The following is a 7623-nucleotide window of genomic DNA, read 5'->3' on the forward strand; positions in this document are numbered from 1 at the left end:
TCCAGAATCCTACACCAGAACTTCTGCCTTCCCGGAACAAGGGGTCTAATACTTGAGCAGATCCAACACAAACCCACACCAGGCCTTAGCGTAAGAAAAAAGCAGGAGGACAGGGGATTTCAGGAGCTGGATGGATTTCTTTTAAAAGAAAGAAAAAGAGCTATATATACATCAATAGTAACAGTAACTCATTTTGTGAGTTTAGGGTTAGGTTTTAGGCTTAATGTTGTGTTTGAACACCTCTATGCAAATACGTGTACCTGTGTGTAAATAAGTATACCTATGAGCAAATACTTGCACATCTCTGTAAATAAGTGTACCTGTGTTCAAATAAGTGCACCTTTGTGCGTAAATAAGTGTACCTCTATGTACATAAGAGTAACTCTGTTCAAATAATTATACCTGTGTGGAAATAACTACCTCTGTGTAAAGATGTGTACCTCTGTGCAAATAACTACCTCTGTGCAGATAATTATACCTGCATGGAAATAACTACTTCTGTGAAAAAAAAAGTGTATCTCTCTGCAAATAAGTGTATCTCTCTGCAAATAACTACATCTGTGCAAATCAGGGTACCTGAACAACTAATACAAAACCACCCATTTTCTCAAGATTGCAACTTCCAGCTGTAAAATAGAATGGTAGACTAAATTAAAAGCTTCTTAAAATTTTCTCTCTCACAACCCTTTTGGCTGAGGAATTTTGCCATGACCCAATGTATAAAAGTATCTAAAATTAATATTGAAATCAAGTATTTGATGATAGTTAATCATAAAATAATGTATTAAAACCATATCTATATATTTATGTCATATATGTATATACATATACATATATATATATATATACATATATACATCCTATAAATAAATAAATATATTTTATACATCATATAGAATATACATTATTTCCACAGAGGGACGCTTAATTGCACACAGGTAGTTATTTCCATAAAGTTATAAGTATTTGCACAGGGCTAGTCCTTTTCAACAAAGATACACTTATTTACACAGAGGTACACTTATTTGCACAGAGGTAACCTTATTTGCAGAGAGATACACTTCTTTCCACAGAGATACCCTTCTTTACACAAAGTTCGTTATTTCCATTCAGGTGTAATTACCTGCACAGACATAGTTAGTTACACCAAGGTACACTTATTTCCACAGAGGTACACTTATTGCACAGAGGCAGTTATTTCCATAAGGGTATAGTTATTTGCACAGAGGTACATTTATTTACACAGAGGAACACATATTTACACACAGGGACACGTATTTGCACAAAGGTATACTTACATGCACAGAGACAATTATTTGAATACAGGTATAATTATTTGCACAGAGGTAGTTATTTGCAGACAGGTACAGTTATTCCCACAGAGGGACATGTATTTCTGCAGAGCTACACTTATTGGTACAGATATATATGTATATGTATATATATACATACATACATATATATATATATATATATATATATTTCCACACATATTGTTATTTCCATACATCTATAATTATTTGCACAGTGGTAGTTATTTCTACAGGGGTAGTTACTTGCAAAGAGGTACACTTATGAAAGACAGGCAACACTATCCACCGACTTGCAGCAAATTTTGATCCAAGCAATTTAAAAACTTTTTCTCAAAATGAATTGGGGATAGGAAAACCCCCAAAAAGGAAAGAGTGAAACAATATTGCCCCCGAAGACAATTTAGAAAGCCCTCAGGTAAAATCTACTTCATGGGAATGAGGGACCAGAACAATCCAGAATCCTACACTACGAGTTCTGCCCTCCCTGAACAAGGGGGCCAGTACTTGACACATCCAGCACAAACCCACACCAGGCCTTAGGGTTAAAAAAAAAAAGCAGGACGAGGGGGAATTTCAGGAGCTTTCAGGCTACCCTGAATGGCAGTGTCCAAACCCCAGAGACATTTTTTTGAAAAGAAATAAAAAGACCTAAACATCATATATACATATATTATTTTTATCATTTATGAAAAAGACACGTTCATACACTTAAGGTGGATCTTTTTACCAACAGAATTAAATACTAGTGGAATAATCATTTGTCATGACCCATACATTCAGTTACCAGACTCCATTAGGGGTTAAAACGAGCAGTTTAAGAAGCTTTGGACTCGGTGATACCCAAAGTCCCCTTCTGCTAGGGGGTTTCAGGGAACTGTAAACTCAATGTAACGATGTACAAAACAAACCAAGCTGTGACAACCAACGTTAAGGATTTCTAGAAGGAGAGGGTTGGAAGTTGGGTTCAGAAAATATAAAGTTGCAATATGTGTTTACTGAGGATAAAAGACTTACCGCCTTTTCAGGAAATTCTTTACTGCTGGAATAGAAGAGTTCTCCAAGGTTGGCTGCCACAGCACTGCTGCTAAGGATCTAAAACAGATTTCCAAATCAAGTATTTCTTAATAGCAAAACATAAAATAATGCATTTAAAAACTATTTTCATATTTATATCACATATATATCTTATAAATAATATATATATATATATATATTTTTTATATCACACAGTATATATATATATATATATATATATATATATATATATATATATATATATATATATATTTCTATATTTATAATTTTCTCCATTATGAGAAAGAAAATGTTGGGACACATGAGATGGATTTATTGTTACCTATAGAATAAAATACTGGTGGAATACTAATTTTTCATGATCCCTCTATTCAGTTACCTGACCCCACTAGGGTTTATAGCCCACCGTTTAAGAAGCTTTGGACTAGAAGATACCGAGGGTCCCTTTCTCCTAAGGGGCTTCAGTGGACTGCAAACTCACTGGAACGACGCACAGAACAAACCAAGGTGGTACAGCCAACATTCAGAATTCTTAGAAGTAGAGGGTTGGAAGTTGGGTAAAGACATTATAAAGTTGCACTATGGTGTCTACTGAGGACAAAAGACTCACCCTCTTTTCTGCAAATTTTCTGCCTCAGGGTGAACACAGAGGTTGGAAAATTCTAGAGTACTTAGGGTCTGCCTCATAGAAGAGAATATCTGAAGAAAGACCCACGGCTGGGGATTGACCCGTCTGAAGGGGAAACATCTTTGGGCTAGATTTCCCAGGTCAGGAGGCCATGCAAGATACCAGGCTTTGGCACCTGAGACACAAGGCATCGGACAGTAGGTAGTGGGTGGTCTGGAACCCCAAGATGGGGGAGTCTCCCAAGTGAGGCAGAACCCCAAGACGGGTCAATATCTACAAAGCTTTTGTAAAATAAATGCCACTTACTCGGGGGTATAATTGGAAACTCTTAGTATTCCTAAATGGACACCGAATAGGACAATTACCAGCACATATTAGGTGCCATCAATCCCAGTTATGGTCAACAAATGTAAAGTGCTTTACACAGTGACTGGCACACAGCACATGTTATAAAGGCTGCCATATTTTAGGATGTCTTGTGAATTCCCTTCTACACTGACTGATCCATATTGGTACCATCGATGCTAGTTATTATTATTATTAAGAAATAAACAGCCGTTAGCACAATGACTGTCACACAGTAGCCAGTATTAAAGTGTAAGCCTTTCTAGATGGAAATTTCTTGGAACAGTGAAAGGCACATATTTGGCGGGATACACATAGGAGGTATGATGAAGAGAAAGACAGTGTTTCACGTAGTGCCTTTCATATACTAGGTGGTATCAAATACTAGTTATGATAATGCCTTTCTCTATAATGCTCAGCACAATCATTGGAAATAATTGCTACAAATGCTAGATATTTTTATTAATATATGGAATGCTCTTTGCAAAATGATTGCCACTTAGTAGTTGCTACCCATGGAAACCATTAGTGTTTATAAAAGGCTATTTCCAAGGAGAATTTTTGGCACACAGGAGGTGCCAAAAGGACAGATCACCACATTTAAAAGGTCTCAAACATTGAATGGCTCACAGCAGGTGGTATGAACGGGATATAAAGGCAAATTCTTTGTATGAATGTCTCTAAATTTCCTTCTTCTATGACCTAAAAGAGTAAGAACCCTAAATGGTAGTATGAGTAGTAACAAATATCGGGTCCATAGCATATTGCAGCCCACACATTAGGCAGGATGTCAAGGTTAGCTGTTATGTATTTATGCAAAGTCTTGAAGACAGTGACAGGCACAAAGGTGGCAACATGTAAATACTACATACTGGAATACTTACTCTTACTGGCACAGAGTAGGTAGGAAAAATTGCTAGGCAGGGGGACCAAGTTGGATATAATGAGCTGAAGAGTGCCTGGAAAACAAGAGAGGGTTTTTTTGTTATGAACCCCAGCTGGGGGAAAGGGGTTCAGTTTTGCAAGGACCTTAGCAGCTGTGCATTATGACCCGTGATTGAGTTGTGAGGGGGCCTGTTCTGATTCACGGTTGCTTATGGAATGGGAATGAAATTTTTCAAAAAGGCAGAGAGAGGACAGGAAATACAAAGGCCTCTCAATAGTGAGGAAAGGGAACACAACTGACCCTCTGAGAAGAGTTGAGAGAAGAGCAGCTGCAGTTCTGAGGAGACATCAGAGAATGTAACTGCCCAGGAGGCAAAGAGTTTGGAAAGTCTACAATTGGCCCCTGTGGAGACAACACAGAAGGGCAACTGCCCCAGGGGCAGAGAATTCAGAGGGTCCACAGCTAACCCTAACCCTAACCCTAACCCTAAATTCGCCTCCCGACTCTAACCCTAACTTTAACCCTAACTCTAACCCTAACCCTAACCCTAAATTCGCACCTCCCGAATCTAACCCTAACCCTAACCCCCCAATCTAACCCTAACCCTAACCCTAAATGCCTCCCGACTCCCGACTCTAACCCTAACCCTAACCCACCTGACTCTACACCCTAACCTTTACCCTAACCCTAAATTCGCCTCCCGACTCTAACCCTAACCCTAAATGCCTCCCGACTCCCAACTCTAACCCTAACCCTAACCCTAACTCTAACCCTAACCCTAACCCTAAATTCACACTCCCATCTCCCGACTCCCTCCCGACTCTAACCCTAACCCTAAATTTGCGCCTCCCGACTCCCGACTCTAACCCTAACCCTAACCCTAAATTCGCCTCCCGACTCTAACCCTAACCCTAATTGGAAGAAAAAGATAGAGGGAGAAAAAGAGGAGGAAATGAAGCATCATGAGAGGAGAGAGAAAAAAAGACAGAGAGCGTGAGACGGAGAGACAGTGTGAGAAAGAGAGAAGAGAAAGAGAGTATCAAAGAGATACAGTAAATGAGAAAGAGCTAGAGATTAGAAAAACACTGAGAAACAGTGAGAAAAATATAAGAAAGAGGCAGCAAAAAGTGAGAGACACAGACAAAAAGAAAAATGAAAAAAGGAAGAGGAGGAGAGGAGAAAGCGACAGGGGAGAGGGAGAGGGAGAGGGAGAGGGAGAGGGAGAGACACAGAGACACAGAGAGACAGAGAGAATCAAATTGAGAAAGAAAACCAGGAATAGCTAGAGATAAAAAACACAAGGAGAAACAGTGAAAAATATAGAAAGAGGCATAAAAAGTGAGGGAGAGAGAAAGAAAGACAGAGAGAATGAGACAGACAGATACATAGGGGGAGGGAGAGGGAGAGAGGGAGAGAGGGGAGAGAGGGAGAGCGGGAAGAGCGGGAGAGAGGGAGAGAGGAAAGAGGGAGAGAGGGAGAGAGGGAGAGAGAATAAGAGATAAAGTAAATGAGAAAGAGCTAGAGATAAAAAAGCACAGTGAGAAACACTGAAAAAATATCAGAAAGAGGAAAAAATCTGTGAGAGAGAGAAAGAAAGAGAGGAACCAGAAAAAGGAAGAGGTAGAGAAGGGAGAGTGACAGAGAGCAAACAGAGAGTGAGAGAGAGAGAGTAGATGAGTAGAGAGAGAGAGAGAGGAGAGAGAGAGAGAGAGACAGAGAGAGAGAGAAGAGAAGAGAGAGAGAATCAGATGTAAAGTAAACGAGAAAGAACTAGAGATAAAAAGTCCACAATGGGCCCCTGTGGAGACAACACAGAAGGGCAACTGCCCCAGGGGCAGAGAGTTCAGAGGTTCCACAGCTAACCCTAACCCTAACCCTAAATTCGCCTCCCGACTCTCACCCTAACCCTAACCCTAACCCTAAATTCGCCTCCCGACTCCCGACTCTAACCCTAACCCTAACCCTAACTCTAACCCTAACCCTAAATTCGCCTCCCGACTCTAACCCTAACCCTAACCCTAAAACCCTAACCCTAACCCTAACCCTCCCGACTCCCGACTCTAACCCTAACCCTAACCCTAAATTCGCACCTCCCGAATCTAACCCTAACCCTAACCACCCAATCTAACCCTAACCCTAACCCACCCAATCTAACCCTAACCCTAACCCTAAATGCCTCCCGACTCCCGACTCTAACCCTAACCCTAAGCCTCCCGACTCTACACCCTAACCCTTACCCTAACCCTAAATTCGCCTCCCAACTCTAACCCTAACCCTAACCCTAACCCTAAATGCCTCCCGACTCCCAACTCTAACCCTAACCCTAACCCTAACTCTAACCCTAACCCTAACCCTAAATTCACACTCCCGACTCCCGACTCCCTCCCAACTCTAACCCTAACCCTAAATTCGCGCCTCCCGACTCCCGACTCTAACCCTAACCCTAACCCTAAATTCGCCCTCCCGACTCTAACCCTAACCCTAAGTGGAAGAAAAAGATAGAGGGAGAAAAAGAGGAGGAAATGAAGCATCATGAGAGGAGAGAGGAAAAAAAGACAGAGAGCGTAGAGACGGAGAGACAGTGTGAGAAAGAGAGAAGAGGAAAGAGAGAATCAAAGAAGATACAGTAAATGAGAAAGAGCTAGAGATTAGAAAAACACTAAGAAACAAGTGAGAAAAATATAAGAAAGAGGCAGCAAAAAGTGAGAGACACAGACAAAAAAGAAAAATGAAAAAAGGAAGAGGAGGACAGGAGAAAGCAACAGGGGAGAGGGAGAGGGAGAGGAGAGGGAGAGGGAGAGGGGAGAGGGAGAGGGGAGAGGGAGAGGGAGAGGGAGAGGGAGAGGGAGAGGAGGGGAGAGGGAGAGGGAGAGGGAGAGGGAGAGGGAGAGGGAGAGGGAGGAGAGGGAGAGGGAGAGGGAAGTAGAGGGAGAGGGAGAGGGAGAGGGAGAGGGAGAGGGAGAGGGAGAGGGAGAGGGAGAGGGAGAGGGAGAGGGAGAGGGAGAGACACAGAGACACAGAGACACAGAGACACAGAGAGAATCAAATTGAGAAAGAAAACCAGAAATAGCTAGAGATAAAAAACACAAGGAGAAACAGTGAAAAATATAGAAAGAGGCATAAAAAGTGAGGGGAGAGAGAAAGAAAGACAGAGAGAATGAGACAGACAGATACATAGGGGGAGGGAGAGGGAAAGGGAGAGAGGGAGAGAGGGAGAGAGGGGAAGAGCGGGAGAGCGGGAGAGCGGGAGAGCGGGAGAGAGGGAGAGAGGGGAGAGAGGGAGAGAGGGGAGAGAGGGAGAGAGGGAGAGACAGAGAATGAGAATTAGAATGATAACGTAGTTCAGAAAGAGCTAGAGATGAAAAACACTCAGAGAGTGAAAAAAATATTCAGAAAGAGAAAGAAAAATTGAGAGA

The 7623-nt window shown here is 41.7% G+C and overlaps 1 long non-coding RNA gene across 3 annotated transcripts in view; it reads right to left on the bottom strand.

Moving 5' to 3' along the window:
- Positions 1 to 2373, bottom strand: part of LOC141555990 (uncharacterized) — a 239628-nt gene extending 237255 nt beyond the window's left edge. For all 3 annotated transcript variants that reach the window (XR_012486404.1, XR_012486405.1, XR_012486403.1), the window contains exon 1: positions 2328 to 2373. This is a non-coding gene — a long non-coding RNA (uncharacterized LOC141555990). The remainder of the gene's footprint in view (positions 1 to 2327) is intronic.
- Positions 2374 to 7623: the final 5250 nt, after the last annotated feature.

This window comes from Sminthopsis crassicaudata, chromosome 1 (assembly GCF_048593235.1).
Source record: "Sminthopsis crassicaudata isolate SCR6 chromosome 1, ASM4859323v1, whole genome shotgun sequence".
NCBI lineage: Eukaryota > Metazoa > Chordata > Mammalia > Dasyuromorphia > Dasyuridae > Sminthopsis > Sminthopsis crassicaudata.